Source organism: Lynx rufus, unplaced genomic scaffold (genome assembly GCF_022079265.1).
Source record: "Lynx rufus isolate CCGP_SWC_20201006 ecotype Redwood Valley unplaced genomic scaffold, mLynRuf1.p SCAF_10, whole genome shotgun sequence".
NCBI classification, from domain to species: domain Eukaryota; kingdom Metazoa; phylum Chordata; class Mammalia; order Carnivora; family Felidae; genus Lynx; species Lynx rufus.
This window is the reverse complement of record NW_025814824.1, coordinates 15,081,499-15,104,547: the sequence shown is the minus strand read 5'-3', so window position 1 is coordinate 15,104,547 and position 23,049 is coordinate 15,081,499.

The following is a 23,049-nucleotide window of genomic DNA, read 5'->3' as shown; positions in this document are numbered from 1 at the left end:
TACAAACTTCTGCTACAAAAATAATAAAGGGAATAATGATTTATTTGAGAGGATTAGCAACTGAAAATAGTAAATACATCTCCTGTATGGCCTGACAACTGTAACTTTTATAATTTCAAGGTTAGTAGTTAGTTTAGCATTAAATAGCATTAAATAGCACTGCTATTTAATGTGCTTATATTATATTATATTATATATATTATATTATAAAGGTGCTTAGCACCTCAGGAACATTAATAATAAATTTATAGTGCCTTTATTGAAACATTTCTCTAAAATTTAAAAAATATGTATCAACTCATATCTCCAATGGTACACTAAAGAATCACCAGAGTGTGGCGTCATCTATAATGTGACCTACCAATGAAAACTAAGAGTAACAGGTCATAAAAACTCACCTCATCTATATAAGCAATGTACATACCCCTGCTTATTATAACTATCCCAAATAACATAACTTATTCACGTTAACAGTTATAGATATTGTAACAAAAGAAAGATCATTAGCATCAGAGGGACCCACCTTCTCAAAGACTAAAACCCCCATGTATTGTCCACTCTAACCGAACTTAGCTAAATATTTTTGGTGAGTGACAGAGCTTCTCTAGCTGGGTTTAAATCCAATCACAGATTTCCAGGCCAGCAATTATAGGTTCTGTCATCTTCACGCAAGGACAGCTAGAAAATGTACATGCATCTCAGAAAAAAATATAAATCAATGCATATATGTAAATATCATTACCCATGCTGGGCTTCTCATTCTTGCCAGAGTTTTATGCCAGCGAAGAGAACTTTCTTCTAGGTCGTTTATCTTCACCAATCCTTCTTCTTAATCTCACAGGAAATCAAGGCTTACTTTTCTTTGGTCCTTAAATAAGCATAGCTCTTCATAGGTGAGGAAGAACCCCAACTAACAATTTTGAATCATTTCCTGAAAATGCTCGGAAGTTTCACTTGACCAAACTCACGCTATAGAAAATGACAAATCCTTATCTTCAACAAACTCCATTTCAAAGCAGTTTGAGGGAGAGGGGAGACAAACAAACAGCCAAAAACAAAACAAAACAAAAATTACAGGTGGAACCAATGGTGGGGCAGGAAGCAAAAGAGATCATTGGAATTTAAATGGAGCACTTCCAGGAACTAGAGCACGGTCACGCTTTTCCGTGTTCTTCTTGTCCTTCAGTCTGATAAGGAGATCAAGACAGGACTCCCACTTCCCAGCTAGTCAGCTGTAGTCATGCGCTTCTGTCCTCTGAATACGAGAATGGTTTCCTAGCCTCTGCACACAGAGGTGATCTGCTTTCATTGTGAAAACCTTCACAGGATGCCAGAGAGTAGATGTTAGATCCTTGATTGTATCTGATTTGGGGACCAGTGAATGGAGGCATAAAGGTTTGCATTGCAAGAGAAAGACAAAACCGCCTGAAAACAATTTCATCCTCACTGGGGACTTCTTTTGGGGGCTTCCTACAAACTCCTCCGGAAATAGCTGACGCTGATTCACTTGCTTTGGGGACACACTTTATCATGGCCAAATTTTTTATGGCACTTGATTGTGAGATCTAAGATAAGTGATGTTGCTTGGCAACACAACAGCCCCCACCTAGACCTTTTCATTTTGACTTACCTAAATTCAAATTTTAAACTTTCAGAAAGAGCACAGATGGTTTTAAGAGTTAGCATTTAATATTTGCAAGGAGAAAAGTGTTCAATTCTAATTTATTCTCCTAGCACAAGAAATTCTAAGTTTTTGTGCTAAGCAATTCCATTTATATCCATGTGAGATGTCTTGCCATTTCCCTCAGTCTCCACCCCAGCTGTTCTCATCACTACCCACACTCAAAAAAAATTTCTCTCTCTATGCGTTTGTGGTCTTAATTTCTTCTCTAGAAAGGAATGTGCGGTAATCCAAGTAATGCCTCAGCCTAACATCGTATCATGATTGGTAAAAAAGAAAGAGGGAGAGATGAAAGGAAAGAAGGAAGGAAGGGAGGGAGGGAGAGAGGAAGGAAGGAAGGGAGGAACGAAAGAAGGAAGGATGGATGGAAGGAAGGAAGGAAGTGAGTTTGCATTTGAACTGCCATTAAAGAAATTGCTTTACTACATGCGACAAATATGACTTTCTTTTTTTTAATACATTTTATTTTTAAGTAATCTGTACGCCCAATATGGGGCTCGAACTCACAACCTTGAGACTAAGAGTTGCTCATGCCACCAACTGAGCCAGCCAGGCACCTTTCAAAGAGACTTATATACAGAGTAAATATTGTTAAGATTCAAACAAAATGTAAGAAGAGTGAGTGAACATTTCTCCAAAATTTAACAAGTCAATAAATATTTGTAAAGAATTTAAAAGATATTTATCAAAATATAACTTGGGGCGCCTGGGTGGCTCAGTCAGTTAAGCATCTGACTTCGGCTCACGTCATGATCTTACAGTTGGTGAGTTTGAGCCTCACATGGGGCTCTGTGCTGACAGCTCAGACCCTGGAGCTTGCTTCTGATTCTGTGTCTCCCTCTCTGTCTGTCCCCACCTCCCCTTCCCCACCTCTCTCTCTCTCTCAAAAAATACATAAACATCAAAATATAACTTATTAAAACAAATTATTTATACATCCAGACATGAGCAAATGATTTATAATAGCATATACAATAGAGAGATACACTCAATATCCTATGTGGATAATAACATTAATGTTGTGGATTATTTATTTATTTAAAGTTTACCTATTTATTTTGAGAGACAGAGAGACAGTGTGAGCAGGAGAGGGGCAGAGAGAGGGGGAGAGAAGGAGAATCCCAAGCAGGTTCCGCACTTGTCAGCACGGAGCCTGATGCAGGGCTCGAACCCACGAACCGGGAGATCATGACCTGAGCTGAAATCAAGTCAGATGCTTAACCGACGGAGACACCCAAGCGCCCCAATGTTGTGGCTGTTTTAACGAGAAAGATGGCAACAGCGTATTGGATTATTAAGTTAAAAGTTGGTTTCAAAATTTGCATGTGGTACATGATCCTATTGTTTTGCAAATATAAAGATGTGTATACATGTGTAATAAGGGGAGTACCCTATTTTTTTTTAATTTTTTTTACTGTTTATTTATTTTTGAGACAGAGAGAGACAGAGCATGAATGGGGGAGGGTCAGAGAGAGGGAGACACAGAATCCGAAACAGGCTCCAGGCTCCAAGCTGTCAGCACAGACCCCGACACCGGGCTCGAACTCTTGGACCGCGAGATCGTGACTTGAGCCGAAGTCGGCCGCTCAACCGACTGAGCCACCCAGGCGCCCCAAGGAGCACCCTATTTTTTAAAATGGTACGATGACGGGTGATTTTTATGTTTCTCAATTTTTCTCCATAGACACCTAATACCTTTAAAAGGCACGTAAGCCAACTCAAGTTGTTTATACTTGTGCGGTGGACAAAGTTGATGATCAATTTCATACTGTGTCATTACCGTGCTGGCCGCAAAGCTAGGGTATGTCATCTCCAAACACACTCTTCTATGTGCTGCTTTGTGACGCTGAGGCTGTGAGGCTGTAAATAATCTTTCTCTTTTCCAGCAGGTTTCTTGTAATATTTGGCCATTAAGGGCACGTGACTGGAAGGCAAGAACGAGAGGAAGAGACATGTTTTCCATTTCCTTGTTTCTGTGGATGTCATCCCATTGACGACCTGTCACTGCAGCAGCAGCAACAATTTATGTCACTCCCCAGCCTCTTCCTGCACCCCCAGAACATCCCTTTGGTAGAACCAGCATAAAGTGGTCAGTGTCCTCTCCCAGTTCCTACCACCATTTACCAAGTCACCTCTAAACATGCCATGTTTGAGTGGAGACCGGAGAAAGTTCTGCAGCCAGTTCAGGCCTCGGGGCAAGCTGCTTCTCCGCTTGCAGACCCCCAGCTGTACGTTCAAAGAGTCTAAATGTGGACAGAGCTGCCCCTTGGGAGTCTCCGGCAAGCCCCGACAGGAGGATCAGAGTACAGAACTTTGGGGTGTGGGAGCAAGTCTAGGTTCCCCTTAACATACTCTTTTCTTCTTTTGAGGAACAGTCCTGGAGTGATTTTGGATTCTTGTGGAGACTGAACTCCTAACCACGGGACATCAAAATGACCACATGTCCTGAACTGTCCCTCACAAACTGTGTATTATATGACCCATCACGTGGGAAGATTGGGCAAGTGATTAATCATCAAGTGGATGTGCTTTGAAGAGATATACCCACTACATCTACCCACACTCAAAAAAAATTCTCAAAAAATTTCTCAAAAAAATGAGAAGGTGTTGCGATGCCTTCATTTGTCCTTCAGTGTCCTTCTCTGACACCTATTCCTGCTTAATTTCTCTTAACTTACCCATGGTCACAAGAGAAATAACTGTCAAATCTGGATTCGAACCCAGATCGAACTGACCCAAACGTCCATTAACCAATGACTTGATAAAGTGTGATATACCCATACAATGGAATATTAGTTGGCAATAAAAACGAATGAAGTATTCATACATGCTACAACATGGATGAACCTTGAAATCATTATGCGAAAGAAGCTAGACAAAAAAGGCAACATAGTGTATGATTCCCTTTATATGAAATGCCTACAGTTAATAGGCACATCTAGACAGACAGAAGATGGATTAGTGGTTGCCAAGGGCTTGGTGGGGCAGGGAATGGGGGCTGACCGCTAATGAGTATGGGGTTCCTTTTTGGACTCTTGGAAATCTTCCAGTATCAGAGGGTAGCGATGCTGGAGCAAATGCAAATATGCTGAAAACCACTGAATCACATACTATAAAAGGATGGATTTTATAGTATGTAAATTTTATCCCAAGAAAACGGTTCTGAAAACTGTAATTAAAACCAAATAATGAAACATGGAGATGAATAGCTTCATTAGTTTTTACTCTAGGAAAATGATGATTTTTATCTTTGTTCACCAGACTAAAATAATTTCAGAGAATGGTTTTCTGCATTTGGGGAGTAAACCGCTATTCTGTGTTACGTGTGTATATATTTTCCCCAAAAGGCTTTCAGGCAGAGAGCACTTTAATTTTCCAAGGTGTTGCTATATTGATCTTTGAGATCTTGCAAAGTATTTGTGATGCTGTGCTAAAAAATACAGCAGGAGGGCGAAAGTACGAATAGCTAATATAAAACAAATGCCCAGCTTCACTAAGAGTGAAGTTCATTCATAATGTAAATGAATTGAACACAAGGCCATCACCTCTCCCCCTCAGACTGGCCAACATTGGAGTGAGTGGTAACAAGTGAGGAAGAAAACTCTCCTGCATTACTGATGGAAGCATAGTCATAGCTTTGGAGGAGAACATTCTGACAGTATGTACTAAAATTCGTAATCCGTATATCTTTTCATGCAGTAATCCCACTCATTACATTCTAGCCCATTGAAATAAAAGTATCAGGGGGCACCTGAGTGGCTCAGTCAGTTGAGCGTCTGACTTCGGCTCAGGTCATGATCTCAGCTTGTGGGTTCGAGCCCTGCATTGGGCTCTGTGCTGACAGCTTGGAGCCTGGAGTCTGCTTCGGATTCTCTGTCTCCTTCTCTGTCTGTCCCTCCCCGGCTTACACTCAGTCTCTCTCTCTCTCTCTCAAAAATAAATAAACACTAAAAATTTTTTTAAAACAGAAATCAAAGTATCAGTGCATACGGGGATAATAACAAAGATGTATTTGACACCTTTGGAAACAAGTGAATGTCTACCATTTGGGGAGTTTAATATACTGTATGGTGATAATTTCATATAATATTTCTTAACCATCAAAAAGAATGAGCTAGATCTCTATATATTTCCCTGGAGACATATTCATGATGAAAGGGACAAGAGCAAGATGCAGAGAAATCTGCACAACATTTCATTTGTGTAAAACAAAGTAGCAAAATGTGTTTTATGTGTGCCCTGTGTACATGTATCTATATATGATTCTACGTGCATGGAAAAGAGTGTAGAAAGACATATACCAGATAGGATAATTTTTTGTTATCTGTTGCTGCTTTGGTGAGTGATACTCATGACTGAGACTCCAGCCTTACAGTGGTTTCTCAAGATCTGGGGAAGGGAGGAAGGATGGCTTTCTTTCAGAGTTACGTGCAGCTGAGGCTGTTGGAGCTTTGCAGGTACCGCCTGGATACAAGAGAAATTTTTACCTGCTATCATTTCCTTACCTGAGTGGTGAACGCTGTGTCTGTCCTTGAGAAGTAACGAATTGGATTTTCTGGGTATGCGTTCTATTAGTTGATCTGCCCCTAACTATTAATAAGATTTTTCAACGTGCAAATAAAATGTAGATAACAAAAGGAGTGAAAATTTCCATTTTGTTATAGAAATTACATTCCAAAACTTATTCTAAGTCAAGTTAAACCACTTTTATTAAAGGTCTTCCAGCAAGATAAATTTAAAGATAAATATCCTATAAAGATAAAGTTCATTATGTATTTCCGATAGAGTGCTTTCTACTCTTCAATTTATTGTAGAATGTTCACATAAATACTCTCCTTTGCTACTTGCTAATTCTCATTGAGCGGAAAATATAATGTGATCAATTAAATATCCATGGCTGGCGATGAACCCATGAGAAAATCCACCTTTTCATATCTTTTATACATACATCACTAGTTTCAATGCGTGAAAAAAGAGAGCTGTGTTGTATGTTAAAAAAAAAAAAATTAATTGCCCCAATTCTAAAACTGTATTGTTAAAACAGTGTGATATGTGTGAGGTCTTTTTTTCTATGCATTGACTATTTTAAATTAACAACGTATTTTGCCCCAAGTATTTTGCTAGCCACTGAAAATTCAAGGGCGAGCCAAGTATCTTTCCCATTTCCCTAGATCTTGGATTCAGTTGGAGCATTGCTCATATAAACAAAGAACAGTGGTAAAATGTGATGCAGTGGCCACAATACAAGCAAATAAAAATGTTCACTTCATTTATAACTTTCCATTTTTCCACTGCCTCTTAACATAATAAAGTGCAATGGTATGTATGCTTTGATATGCTGATGTGTCTTTAACCACCAAATAAAATGTTACTATTGATCATTTTGAGAAAAGGGAGTTTATAAACATGGTGTGAGCTAAATGAATTGCCTGCTAATTCTAAACATGAGGGTTTTAAAGTGGAGAAAAACATACATGGAATCACAGGTATATATTAGATCTAATAAGGTGATTAAAATTAGATATATTTCATAGTATGTTTAAGAATACATAAATGTTTTTCGATTAGAAAAGCTGTTTTAAAATACTGTCAGATTTTCCTCTCCTTTCCTCACTCCTCTTATTTCTCCATTTGCTCAGTGTCGGAATTACAGTGTTACAGCGTGTCCGGTGTTAAAATAAAATTTAAAAAAAAGAAAGGAAGGAAGGAAGAACAACAACAATAACAGAAAGGGAAAGCGAAGAAAAGTCAGAAACACAACGTTCACAGAATGCATATTTAACCAAATCTGGGAGATCAAGTCAGACCGCGCTTGGTAAATACTCTTTGGAGACAGTAATACTCAAAGCTTGTGTTTGCTGCTGTGCTTGGAGTTTGCTTTGCGTGGGATCTAAGACACCAGATGACCAGTAATCTCACTTGCCCTTTCTTTTTCTCCTCTCTGCGGGCTCTGCACACACCTCATTTCCCCCGCAGCCTCGCCTGCCCCTGGCCATCTCCCAGCTCCCTTGCTCTCCTACAGATGTCTGAGATGGTTAGGATTCGGCTGGTCACACCTTAGCCTGTCAGGACCCGGCGCCTCCTATGCCAAGCATTGGTTCATCGCTTCATTTCCTCTCCAAAGGGCCCGGGGACAAGTCGGCCTTGTTAGAGGCCAGTCTCAGGGAGCCCAAGGCGGCGGCCGTTTCCCATTTGGTTACCTGTCATCTCCCCTTATGCTTTGGCAGTCTGAGACACCTACCTCGACCCCAGGGAGGGCCACGCCAGGGAGGGCCAGCCGTGGGCCACACCATTTCACGCTAGGCCTTTTGGATTTAACCTGCAAAGGTCAGCACTGATGGCCGCATACGGGTAGGCACAAAATCGTGGTAAATTATTCTTAAGTTTTAGTTTGGCTTAACTCAACTTCTGAGGGGAACTCCGAGGCGCCTGAGCTTTGGAAGTTTAACACACGTGACCGGTTTTCACAACAACCTTGGGAGACAGGCGGGTAAATAGGTCTTCCCGTTCCATGGCATTCCCTTCACAATCCATCCGTGTATTCACTCAACAAACTTCTTTGTCAAGACTCAGAGTACTCTGTATCTGGCACTGTTCTTGGAGTGGAGCTAGAGAGAGTAATAAAGTACTGTTTTATGGGAGAGCCATATAAATTAGGCAGATATGGCGCAGAGTAAATGTAACAGATCAGCAAAGAAGAACAAAGGAGAGCATATCCGATAAAGTAAGATAAGTGGCTGCACGCAAGCCCCACGTGTTCCAAGAAGGTAGTGCCTGAGTGAAGCATGAAGAAGAGTTTACCAGGAAAACAAAACACCCTGACATATTCCGCCCCAATTCTGGCTACACTCCCCTAAAACCCTATGGGGTTCTCATTAATATTATTGCCTCTGCAGGGGTTTGAATCCAGGTTTAATGCAGTTAGGAATGAGGCAACGTTGGTTAGCAAATAACTGGAAAAAATGGGACAAGGCAAACTCATGCTGTCTGACTCATATTTAATGATTTTTTTTCATGAAACAATATTATTTCCTCAGGAGGGCTACTTCTGATTTGAAGAAAGCATTGATAGTAGAGAAGAAGTGAATTATAAAATGGAGATAATTTAATGTCCTTAAGAAGCCAGAGAACAAAAATAAGTATGAGAATTTTTCTGAAATATTCCCAATATTCTAACTCCACCATACAAAATAAGTGGACAAGAGTCCATTTATTTGTTAAACTAGGCTTATTATGCAGTAAATGTTTTGTAGTTTTTGCAAAGTATAGGCTACCACTCAAACTTCACTAAACAAGAAGAGAGTTTAATTTATAGTTAAATTCCATACTGAAGAACTTTCCTTTCTTTTTGGGGGGTGGGGGGGGATCATCAGAGACCTTAAAAACATACTCCTACCCAGCCAAAGAGGATGTTTTAAAATCAACAATTAGGGGAAGTAAAACAAGTAAAAGAATACAAATGCATTCCTCTTGTAGACTTTCCTGGAAAGACAGCAGGAGCTACCTCACAAAAGATCACTAAGAAAAATTACCAAATGGAAAACCGGGAGACTAGAAATGTCTGCTCTGACAAAGTTTGTGGTGTAGTCCCGGACACTTTGAGTCATCAGGGTGAGGCCTTCTCTTTCCTTTTGTATAATGGAGAAACAGTCATGATGGTGTTCCAATATATAAGGTTTTGGTAGACAAATAATACATGGGAAATAAATTGAAACATAAAATACTATGCATAAGGTACTAAAAAAGAATGCTTTTATTTATTATTACAAATCAAGTATTTTGTGTATATTAATAAAGAAGAATATTTATAAGAGCAGCTATTCCAGAGAACGAGTTGATATAGATAAACACCTTAGGAAAACCCTAGGTCTTCTCATGGGCAGATTATAACAATTCCTGTTGTGTTGCCTGTAGTTTATTTTACTTTATTTTATTTAAAAAAATTTTTTTAATGTTCATTTATTTTTGAGAGAGAGAGAGACAGAGACAGAGCACAAGAGGGAGAAGGAACAAAGAAAGAGAGGCACAGAATCTGAAGCAGGCTCCAGGCTCTGAGCTGTCAGCACAGAACCCGACGTGGGGCTCGAACCCACGGACCGTGAGATCATGACCTGAACTGAAGTCGGACGCTTAACCGACAGAGACACCCAGGCACCCCGCCTGTAGTTTATTTTAAATACTTCAACACAGATAGTATGAGAGATAGGTAGGCTAACTCAACTATAGTCTTCATACTAGAGTAGATTATTAGCACTTGAAGTATTCTAGTTAGGATAACTAGAAATCATTTCAAAGTTGCTAATCATGGTTGTATTGTTTCCAATAATAATGGCCTCTAATATCCCCATCTCCACCTGCAACAGGACAGAAGAGATGCCTGAAACACTTTTTTCCATGGTAAAAATGATATGAGAACCTGGTGAGCCAGGCCCGTCATGTTCTTCAAAGCAGTGCCCTAGTCCTAGGAGTCCTGTTCCTTCCCATGGCACATGGGCACGACAGAAACCACACCTCATCCCCGCTAGATGACTAGATGGTTCTCAAGATTTGCCAAATGGGCCTCCCTCCAGAGAAGCATTCATGCAAGTCCTGGTGGACAACTGAGGACAACTGAGGATAATCCACATAGTCTGGGGGATAGGTTGTTGGAACGTTTTGTCCCTTGTTGGTGATAAATCTGTGGTGTGGACTCGTACCTGAGACTTGCTTCTGTAATAACATCCCACTTGGTACCTGGGAGAGGGAACCACAACTCATCACCACCTCAAGTGTGAGGAGACAGGGAGAGAAGGACAGGAACTAGAAGCCAATAAAAACGAGCGGAACAATTGAGAATGGGCAAATTGGCTTAAGCCACTTTACCAAAACTCTCTTTTTAGTATTATTTAGAATATCAATCCAAACTTTTCTTACAAATGTAGCAAACACCTACCTACTATAAATAGCAGACTTATGGAAGAGACTATTACTTTGTATGCCGCCATGTAAGTTCTTCTTTGAAAGTCTTCCAGGAATATATTTCTTGAAAATAGTGTTTCTTCTGAGAAACTAGTGTGACTCCATCTTTTTTTAATGTTTATTTAATTTTGAGAGAGAGACAGAGCATGAGAGAGGGAGGGCCAGAGAGAGAGGGATACACAGAATCCGAAGCAGGCTCCAGGCTCTGAACAGTCAGCACGGATCCCGATGCGGGGCTCAAACACACAAACCGTGAGATCATGACCCGACCTGAGCTGAAGTTGGACGCTTAACTGACTGAGCCACCCAGGTGCCCCTGATTCTATCTTTTTAAAATAATGATAGTCATATAGCCTATTTTATCTCCCTTTTTTCTCTAGTGTACTGAAAATTTTAAGTCTGATACTTCATTATATGTCCTTTGGGTTTAATTTTAGTCTTCCCCCTTGATATGGTTTTGCTTTTTTAAATTTGAGTCAAATTGTTCTGTATTTTATTATTACACTGGGGTGTTATTTTATTTTTTATCTTACATTCTTCCTATTGCATGGATTTGAATTACAAACATATACTTACAAGTGAACTTATCATACGATATGGATTTCAAACAACATGACTTATATAGGAGAATCTTGCAGCATGAAAAAGATGACCTTTCTCTACAAGCCTATTTTCTCTCTCTCTCTCTCTCTCTCTCTTTCTCTTTTTAATTCCAGTTGGTCAAAATATAATATCATATTATTTTCAGGTGTGTAATATAGTCATTCAAGGATTCCATACGTCACCCGGTGCTCATCACTCCTTAATCCCCATCACCTCCGCTCTGGTAACCATCAGTTTGTTCTCTATAGAGAAGAGCCTGCTTCTTGGTTTCTCTCTCTCTCTCTCTCTCTCTCTCTCTCTCTATCCATCTCTTTCTCTCTCCCTCTTTTTTCCCCTTTGTTCATTTGTTTTGCTTTCTAAATTGCACATATGAATGAAATCAGATGGTATTTGTCTTTCTCTGACTTATTTCACTCAGCATAAAATTCTCTAGCTCCATCCATGTCATTGGAAATGGCAAGATTTCATTCTTTTTTATGGCTGAATAGTATTCCATTGTGGATATACACCACATCTTCTTTATCGGTTCATCTATAATTAGACATTGGGCTGCTCCATATCTTGACTATTGGAAGTAATGCTACTATGAACATAAGGGTTCATGTATGCCTTTGAATTAGTGTTTTCATATTCTTTGGGTAAACACCCAGTAATGTAATTGTTGGATCATAGGGTAGTTCTATTTTTTAGCTTTTTGAGAAAACCCCATACTGTTTTCCACAGTGGCTGTACCAGTTTGCATTCCCAACCACAGTGCAGGGGGGTTCCTTTTTCTCCACCTCCTTGCCAAAACCTGTTGGTCTTACATTATTGATTTTAGCTAATGTTAATACGTGTGACGTGACATCTTGTAGCTTAGATTTGTAAGTGATAATGAACATCTTTTCCTGTGTTGGTTAGTGACCTATTTGTCTTCCAACCCTATTTTTTCGGAGTAAACAATTGAGAATTCAGAGAAATTAATGAGCATTAGAAGCAACAGTATGAAAGTAAATTTTCAGAGTTGTAAACCATGAAAAAATAGAAAGTGTGTGCATTTTCAATAAGAAATTTCATCAATGTGTATCTATAATTAATAAATGGTTTCCTCAAACAATATTAGAATAAATGTTCTCAGTGTACGTCTTTTACAAATGTCTTTAATGTATGCTGTCATACCCAGTCTTTCTAATTTGAAAGTTTGCTTAAGCAAGTTTTTAAATCAATAATATTTTTTTAAATCATTAGAGGGTTTTTCTATCGCCATCACTTCCACCCTTCCCACCCCCCAAGCTAATGAAAAATATGGAATCAAGTCCAAGAAGTGCAAAAGAAGGTTTAATGCCATTTTGAAATATGGGCTATTCTCCTTCAAGTGCTGAAATCTCTCCTTGCAGAAAGTCAGGAACTTGCATTCAAATGGGTTGAAGCCACTGCTCAGGTTAGCACTCACTTCTAACATCTTTGAAGTAGTTAGTGGCCCAATTTGTCCCCTTAACGTTTATTTCCTTTGTACCCAATGTCTTTGAGGTTTACCATTAGGATTAATTTCCTAATCTTCATGTTGTAGTAGTAATCTCTCTCATCAGTCTAATTTGAGTTAATTAGAATCTGTAGTTAGTTCTCAACCTGTGTTATAGTCGAACAACTGAAAAGACAGGCACAGACATAATTATTCTGTTTTATTGTCTGGAGGAGACAGAAAGCCAGTGGGGCTTCCTTATTAGGTTAATATCTACCTGACATCAAAATGTTTCAGTGATACAAATAGCAATGGAGACACTGGGCATTCCACACCCTGTCTCTTGTGGCCTTGCCCTACCCCTTACAATCCAATTAATGCAAAGGTGATGGGAGAAGAGAAATGTTGTACATGTCAAAATGACAATGATCATTACATGATTCACAGAATGATAGATGGTGATGGCTTTGGGTAAATTCATGCTTTTACTTTTAAAATAAATTATATTTTTGTCATGTTTTATCAACACCCCCCCCCTTCAATTCATTATGAAAAAAAAAAAATCTATGTTGGAATAATCTTTCTTGATGATCACAGTGACCTGATAGACATGGGAGTTAAACAAATATACAATGCTGTGGGTCCATCACCTCCAACTGGTAGTCAGTCTGGTGGTTGTGGTGTGGTTTGATACCCCAAAAGGGAACTTTGATTTCGAGCGTAGGTTGCAAGGCCAACTTTTGCTGTAAAGGTTATATACATTGCATTCTTCAAAATCTGCGTGGTTTCATCCTAATCTGAATTTCAATGAATGAATAGGCTATTAAAACATCAAAAGAGAGCACAATATTTGGTATTATTATATATACATAGCATTTATTGTATTCAAGTGAACTCTAAGCCTCCAGTTCAATGGTTAAAAAATAGTAACTGTTAAGAATATAATCAGTCTGAATGGGTTATTAATGTTTACCAAACTGAGGTTTTTAAAAAAAACCCTAAGTTCCAACAACATTTGTTGTATATGTAGAAAGATCTAAAACCCACTCCTTAAGAAAATTCTAGTCGAAAATCACTGGGAGCCATTAGAACATGAATAAATGTAAAACAAATGAAAAACAGGTTTTAAGGTACCAAGATCAGGTGGTAGGGAAACAAAATAAATGTCAGCTACTTAAGAAATCTACATTGAATAAGAAACTACTTAATACTCTTTCAAAAGGGATATTAAGGAATTATCTTACAGATATTCTCCTCAGAGTCCTGTAGATTCATAAAAGTATTAGCTAACTTGTGTTGTTCTCATCTTTAAATAAAATATATAGCATGAAAACAGTAGTTCCTATTCATTAAAAATAGATTTTAATTGACTGTAATGTAAACTTGTTTCTCAAAGGTAGCTGTTATAGTCAGAATATTTTCAAGGGAGAACTTTTGTCGTGGGCTCACTTAGATAAATTGTACAAAACCAAAATTGTAGTAAGTAATGCAGTAAATAAATTAGATTTGCAGGGGGGGCCCACAACATTGCCATTTACATTTTAATACAAGTTAAATGACAAAATATGATTAAATATTTTTATGAGAAATCAAAATTCTGATTGAATTTTGCAAACAAAATGGTGATTGAGTTGTGTCCTTTTATTACAATATGTTCTTAATCTATAAATGTTACATTCATTTTAGCTGCAACGTTTATATCTATGGGGCTGCCTCATGAGTTATAGAGGTTGCAATTTTATTTGCAAGGGGAAAAGGAGGAAATTCAGTTCCATGTCTTTGTTGGGAAATGAGCACAATGCATACTTATCTTTATGTGTCTCCTTCAAGAATACTGATAAAATATGTGTGAAAGTTGGGAAAATAATAAAACCTTTGGCAAATGTAAGGTGATAACAGAATTCTTACTGCATCTACCTAGATGATTTGAGCAGAAAACAATTCTCTGAGAATGCATTTTGTAATATTACACGTTGCATCTTGATGTAAATACAGAGTTAGCTTGCCCAGATGCTGTCTTTGTGCCATTTAGAAAGGAGCCCCGTTTTCCAGACAAATGCAGGTCATTGCCAACGCCATTGCTTGGTGGGTGACTGTGGGCTGGATCTTGTCCTTAGGAGACCTTGTTTTGTGAACAACCTTTATGACTATACATGTGACTCAGCAGATGTGCTTTACAAATTCAAGTTTTCACTAAAAATATTAACCTTAGGGACACCTGACTGGCTGAGTTGCTAAAGCATGGGACTCTTGATCCTGGGGTCATGAGTTCAAGCCCCAAGTTGGGCATAGAGCCTACTAAAACAAAAACAAAAAAGCCTTACATAGGCTCTGAACACTTACTAACAGTTGAAATCATCTCACATGGAGAAACTCATGCCCCATGTGGTTAGATTCGTTGTAACTATATGAAACGCATATAATAAAAAATACATGCATAATAATTAGTGACAGGTTTATTGGATATGCCACAAATTCTGTAAACTGCAAAGATTGTTAAGTTTTAATTGCCATTGACAATGTAGATCAGCGTTGTTCCATTGAAAATGTAATGTGAGCCATGTTTGTACTTCAGAAATTTCTAGCAGCCACATAAAAATATTAAAACTGGTAAATTTAAAAAATTTCAGTAATGTATTTTATTTAATGCACTATATCCTAAATATTATTAATCTAACACGTGAACAATATAAAAAATTACTGCTTTGTTTTTTTTTCGTTTTTTTCCATGCTGTTTTTGAAACCCAGTGTATATTTTGCACTTAAATCACTTCAAAGGATTTGATTTTCATCCGAAATACTTCATCTGTACTTAGATTTCATAAAATTTATGGTTGACAAAGTTGTCCCAAGTATAGTTAACGTGTTTCTTTATTAAGAGAGAGAGAGCACGAGTGAGGGAGAGGGGCAGAGGGAGACAGAGAGAGAATCTTAAGCAGGTTCCACTCTTAGCTTAGAGCCTGGCAAGGGGCTGGGTCCCACGACCCTGAGACATGACCTGAACCGAAATCAAGAGTCAGATGCTCAACCAAGTGAGCCACCCAGGTGCCCCAACATTTTTTAAAAGTAAAATTAAAAAGCCAATTCTTCAGTCAAACTACCCATATTTCAAGTGCTCAATAGCCACATGTGACCTGTGCATGGTTAGACTGTATAGCTACAATAAAAATGTTCAAGTATATGTTTCTCAATCAGCAGATACACTTTTGGATATGTTTCAAGTATGGCTCCTGAATATGTAACAACTTTAAAAAAACAATATTCAAATAAAGACGTAAATCATTAATCAAATCCGAGAAATAGTATTTTAACAAAAGACATAGGCTTATAGAAAAGATTTTGTAGAGTAATAGATGTTTACTTTGTTCAAGTACTAGTTTCCTATATTTGCTTATTAATTTACTCTGCTGTCATCTTTTTCTTTCATAAAATGACTTAAATCCGTAATAAGCACATTCACAATTTCCTACTTTAAAAAAAAGTATCTTTTCCTACATATCTTTTAACTTGGGACGTTGTACGTTTTTACTTTCAAGGAATAAAGGAGAAAATTCAGTACATTTTTTTGTTCAGGACAGTGGCCCTTCCACAGATGAAGAATTTGGAGAAGACAGGTTTGATTTGTCACACTAACTTTTATTTCTTTTTAAGTTGCAAATTGGAAAATGAAATTATGAACACAATTCTGAATAGTCACACTCAACCATTCTCTTTCCTAGTCTCTAGAACAATGCAAGAATTGCAAAGATTTCCCAAGCATTAAAAAAAACAATGTTTACTGCAAGTTTTAGTGTGCTATTTTTCTCTACTTTTATATCCTTCCCATATGTTCTGAAGAATGTTCACTTTTTAGTGATAAGATTTATTATTTTGATGGAAAAATTCTTAAGAATCTGTTCCATTACATTATTTTGTACTACCTTTGTCACCATTAAGTTAACAGGATGAAAAACTTGAATATACGTTCTCTAGAGGAAAACAAAATCCAATATGATACAATAATCTTCCTTCTTCAAGAATATGGATACATATCATTCAGATTCCTGATTTTTCTTTTGCTTAATGGACCTTAACAATGCATTAATGTCGGGGTACCTGGGTGGCTCAGTCGGTTAAGCGTCCGACTTCAGCTCAGGTCACGGTCCCACGGTCCCTGAGTTCGAGCCCCGCGTCGGGCTCTGGGCTGATGGCCCAGAGCCTGGAGCCTGCTTCCGATTCTGTGTCTCCCTCTCTCTCTGCTCCTGCCCCGTTCATGCTCTGTCTCTCTCTGTCTCAAAAATAAATAAATTAAAAAAAATTTTTTTAATGCATTAATATCATATGTAAAAACATATGCTAAATCTGTGCACCTAATAAATATTTTAGAAATTGAATATTTTCACTTTTCTTGATTTTATTCATTGAAAATACGTGTACCTGTTTTCCTTCAAAAAATCTGTAAATAACTTCCTTTTGTTTCACACTTCAATGGGATGAAAAAGATAAAATTTTTATAGTGGAAACTCATATAAATTATTTTCCTTATAAATTATTGTGCTGTTTCAAAATTATATGCTGAAAAAAATAATACTACAAGCCTTCATTGTCTGAATGTTTTATATGAATTTTGCAACCCACGACCAGTCAGTGAGAGGATCCAAAACACAGGGAGCGAATTAATCGTTAAAGTTTCAGGTCTTACTTTCCTGAACCTTTTCAGTTTGCAAAATATATTCAGCGATATGGGCAGCTTTGTATCTGGACAGTTTTGTGTCTGGACTTGACTCGGTGTGAATTTGAATGACTTTTATGGTAAATGACACAGACTGGCCCTATGTTCACAGATTGTTCTTTCTCCCATTGAAAATTACAGAGTGCTCATGTAATTCTCTTCAGAGAGAGCAGATGTCTCGTTATGTTCCTGTTCATGATGTCCTGTGATTACAGAAGCATTGTAATATTTATTCCAGCAGTGTAATTCATGCCACCATAAATATGCCGAACTGTCTGGTAACTCCGTGAAGAGGCAATGAATTGTAGCGACAAAGGCGTGTTCTAGGCAGAGAATGATGTGCAAATAAGAAAGCATGCCGGCTCATCTCTTTAAAAGAAAATAGCTTTTACAAGACAAATCTTATTGCAGCAAGTTTGTTAATACACCTGGCAATTTTTATACCGGCATTTTATTGTATGTAGTGCTGCATGTAATAAGGAGTACACCAGTTACAGTGTAGAAAAACATTCTTTTCACATATTTTTATTTTATGGCAATAGTTGCAATGGGATTTGAGCTCCAGAAAAGACAAAGGAAGCTCTATCTTGCTATTCATTGCAAGCTTATGTGCTAAATAAATCTTGTTTTGTATTTTGGTGTTCCTACTGGAAAACGTTTTTCATCAATGTGTCATGCCATATTTAGCCATACAAATGTATTTATCCATATGTTTCACAAAGAACATCTACTCATGTTTAAATTTAAAAATACTCTAGTTAAAGCATAATGATTTTTCATAGTCTTTATTTAAAAAAATATATCCAACCTTGTTCTTTTCTAATACAAAGCTGTTGAGAGTTGTCACTTTTTATGCAGAAAAAGAGTATATTCCTACCAGTAGGATAACTTCAGGTCAGCTTTGCCCCTTCACATTTCTGTATAATTTTGGATTTTTTTTTTTGAGAGAGAGAGAGAGAGCATGCAAGCAGGGGGAGAGAGAGAGAGAAAGAGAGAGAGAGAGAGAGAGAGAGAGAATCTCAAGCAGGCTCCATGCTCAGCACGGAGCCCGATGCGGGGCTTGATCCCACAACCCTGGGACCATGACCTGAGCTGAAATCAAGAGTCAGATGCTCAACTGACTGAGCCACCCAGGCACCCCTAATTTTGGATTTGGGATTTTTGATGCCAAGGCTAGAGAGCTAGAGAGCTAGAGCTAGAGAATCCACTTGGGATTTTCTGGTACTTTCTTCACTCTTCCCCTAGAGTACTCTGGGTTTTTTGCCTGCAAGTGCTAGGCTCATCTTCTTGTTAATGAAACTTAAAAAGATAAATAAATGCGTGCTTCTTCCTCCCTCCATTCCCATAAAAGCACACTCCTCCCACAGCATCATCTAAAGACCATAACGCGTTCTGCCAGGCAGACTTCCCTTGTCACCCCTCTGCTTCCCTCCTCGGTAAAGAGGAACAGAGTGAGAGATGTGTGCATTGGTGTGGTTCTCAAAACCTGTCCCATACCGGAAGCATTAGAAACACCTAGGGACTTGGTAGGAGCTGCAGATTCTTGGGACCCACCCAACCTACTAAATTAGAGCACTAATTTGTGTTTTAACAAGTCCCCCTGGTGATTCTGAGTTTGAGAGCTGTTGGCATACAAAAAGGCAGCACAGAATTGCCCCAAATCACGTAGTCAGCGGTAGAACCAGTAGAGAAATCATGTGCCCTGACTCCCAGCTTGCCCAAGACTCCACATAAGTGAACCTCATGTTCTTCTTGAGCCTTCTTGGGGTAATTTGGGAAACAGAACTTTCCAGGACTTCACTTAAGTTGAAGAAATTTATGACGGCATTGATTGTCATATTTTAATAATGCAAACAACAAATGAGAGTATAATGAATAACGAACACCTCTTATTAAATATTTCTGGACTTTGAAGATCATATGAGAGATAATGGCTCCGATTAGACTCTGTTGTTTCTGTTTCTAGGAACATGCTCCTACCAACGGGAAAACCTAAAAGGTTTAAAAGCGCTCACTAAAATCTTTGTGAAGTCCACCGCACTGTTTCTGAGAAGTAAGAAGTCTCTTGCAGGATCACACCGATGTACTCAAGTACCGTTCTTACTTTTCTTTATCTTGGTATCAGAGAATTCATTGAAAGCACATCGGGGAAATGGTCTTCAGTTCTCTTGGCACCTTCAGATGTTCCAATGCTTTAGTACTACGTCGTTTTATTGGCCTCAAACTTGTAATTGAACTATGGGCACCATCATAATTGTTTTACTGTTTGCAGCTAAGATTTACTCTGTGTCTTTCTACTCATAAAATAGTTCTCTCTCAATTTGTTACTGGTGATATCTATGTATTTTCATTTTGTATATTTTTAAACGTTAACACGGTGGCCTGTCTTACCCTTCAAAGTGTTTAGGGATCTGACACAGTCCATAATTTGGGAGGAAAAATGAGCCGCTTTGAAGTTAACGTTTCAAAAAATGATCCCCGGAGTATCCTACTATGGCACGAGCTTGACGTTTTCAAAGGGGGCCGGCCCCAGAGCCATTTTATCACAAAACAGTTTTAAACACCCTGTATGGCAATGCATTTCTCAAGTCACAAGTTGTGGAAGGAAGACAGGTTTTCAAGGGTGGTTATACTTAACAGGCTTGATTTCCCTTATACCTCAGGTATCTCCCCCCTGCCCCCCAACCCTGCCACTGTCTTTGGAACACTTTGTGTTAAATACAATGAAATTATCATCACCTGGGGGTTTGCTCTGACAGACATAATCCAGGTGAAACACATTTGTACGAGGCAGCCAAGTGTACGATGTGGTGTGCCAGTGATGGGATTCCTTTTGGTCCGTAAATTGATAGGCACAGCCAGAGGGATTATGTAAATAACAAGGGAATGAAATGCAGTACAGAGGACGTAACTCTATCCCAGGCTGCAAAGCAAGAGGCAGCATGTACCTGGCACACGCTGGACCGGAGTGCCTAAAAATGGAAGCAGTTACTTTTTATAGTCGTGTTTCTCCGGGGGACCTATTCTGCACAGTTCTGTTAGACAACCTCAGTCTTCCAATGCTGCTGCGGGAAGGTCTAAATCATTCTGTAGATGGCTGCTTGCAGCTCTCTTGGAACAAAGTTTCGGCTTTTGAAGTCAGTGTACCCTGTTTTCATATATTAAAAAAGTCTGTGATGTGTCTCATGCTCGAAAGCAACGGTTTCTTGCATCATCCCCTAGGATCATGGTAAATGTTTCTTCATCTCATTTATAGTTATTTACCGAGTTCACCTCTTTAAGACACAAGTGATCCTATTTTCTGAGAATATAATGCTAACAAAACCCAGTTCTGTAATAACCCAGTGGATGTGACAGATTCATAGACACCCGGGTGTGGTAAGAGCCCAGACAGTCTTAAAGGGTCTGAGAAGGTTTCCTAGATATAAGTCCTAGTAATGCTAAAACCTGAAGTTGTAAATAACCCAGTGAAGAGAAGAGGGAATGTGGGGAGTGGGGGGGCAGTAAAAAAAAACAAAGAAAGGGAAAAAGAAATGGAGAGATTTACAGATAGAGAAAAATAGCATAATAGTATGTTCCGATCCTCAGAAGCAAGAAAGCTAACTCTGTTCAGAGAAATGACATCATATGATGAAGTTTAACATTTATGGGCAGGGAAGTGAACGGTTGGCTCAAAGGTAAGCAAGATGTACAGCATGAAGCAAATTTAACACTCCTTGCTAAAAAGCTTGAATTTTAGCATCCAGATCACAATGGGAAGCCACTTACCAGGTTTTAGCAGGAAAGTGACAGCCAGATTTGGATTTCAGAAGGATTTGTCTGGCTCTGTGGAAAAAAGATTAGAAAGACCCAGGTACAGGCAAGATACATCAGAGTGACCAATCTTGACGCAGTCCGTCTGCCTGCATTTCTTGTTTTTTTCCAATAAGGAAATGTTTCGAGTGCTCATTCAACCATTTTTACCTGCAATGGGGACTTTTCTTCAAATAATTATCATAGAAACACAACTTGGAAAACTATCTCATAATTATATGGAAACAAACAGCTAAGGTCATTAGGTCTAATCCCTGCCTTCAGTACAAACCAAAGTCTTAAAAGTCAAGAACATTTACCTAACCATTATTTCTCTGATATGTTGCAATTGCCCCGATGGGCTATTCTGGTATTTTCTTGCCCTTATAAACAACTCTATAGCATAGTGCCTGGAAAACTATAGAAGCTCAATAAATATCTGATGAAGTATTATTTAAAATAGTCTCTTCTGTGATCATATAGTCTAGTTTGGGTATAGAAAAATATTTGGATCTTTTTTCTACCAAATTTCTGCATATATCTCTTCCTTAAGGAAAAGCTTTCCTTAACATAGCCAGATCAATAATATCCTTTCTCTGAGCATTCAGTCTGGGGGCGGGGGGGGGGAAGTGTGCTTGATGGAGGGGGTCTTTTAAAGAATAAACTTTTAACTGTGAACTTCGACATCAAACTAATTTAACTCGAATCATTCTATAGTGGCAAAACACTTTGGACATGGCCTTTCCCAATGCAATGGAGGAGAAAATGTTTCACCTCTAAGCAGTCATTCCTGTTGTCATATATCACTACATCTATGGTTCTCCTTTCTACCTGCTTCAAAATGAAGGCCATTAAATGTGATGCTTAATTGCAAAAATATTTATCTACAGATTTACTGCCCACATATCAGGCATGTAAAAATCAAAAGGCTGCCTTAATCTTGGCTTTGAAACCAAGATTGCTCCAGGGAAAGTTGAAAGCTGCTTAACCCCAAATGCTTTTCAGTACGAGCTGATTGCTTAAGGACTATCTGCAATCTGGTGTGGGATGGGGATCTATTAGTCTACTCATATCATATTTGATGCAGAAAAATTTATCAGCCATCCTTTAAACATTTGCGTGGAAGTAATTTTTTCTTTTTTTTTTTTTTAAGTAGGAAAAACTCATGTTAATGTTTAATTTGCCCTCTTTAGATATGTCATTTGAGTCAGATTGTTATCATCCATGGCAAATAAGTATCTTAATAAGCAGCTTGGGAGTATAAAGTTCACATGGAATCACCCATGACAAAGATTGAAAGGCAGGTCCATCTAGTCCAAAGCATCGTTTCTCAGCTGGGGACACAGAGGACTTGAAACCCCAAGTGCCTCCACCTGTCAGGCTCACACTGCTGAGTTTTGGACGGATGGAGCTGCAGCCCTAGACTCCTAACATAAATCTGGGCTCTCTTCAGTCGATCCTGAGTCTCAGTTGTTATGTTGGGATTTTCAAATTGGAGCTATTAGTAGACTGTGAACTACTGAAAACAAAAACAAAAACAAAAACAAAAACAAAAACACACCAGTCATTTGTAAGGAATAGTTTTATATTTTGATCACCAATTATAGTCGTTGACCTTTCTGGAGGATATTTTAGTTTACTGAGCTGTTTTTTACTTCCCACTGCCAATAATTACCTAAAATTTCACAAACGCATACAAATTACATATATAATATAATATATATTATGTGTTATATTATGTAACACATTATAATTGTGTAGTATATTAGATATAATATGCCATATTATATATATTATATAATATATATACAATTTTGTGTTTCCTATTAGCTACATATATCCAAATTAACCCTTTTGGGGAAA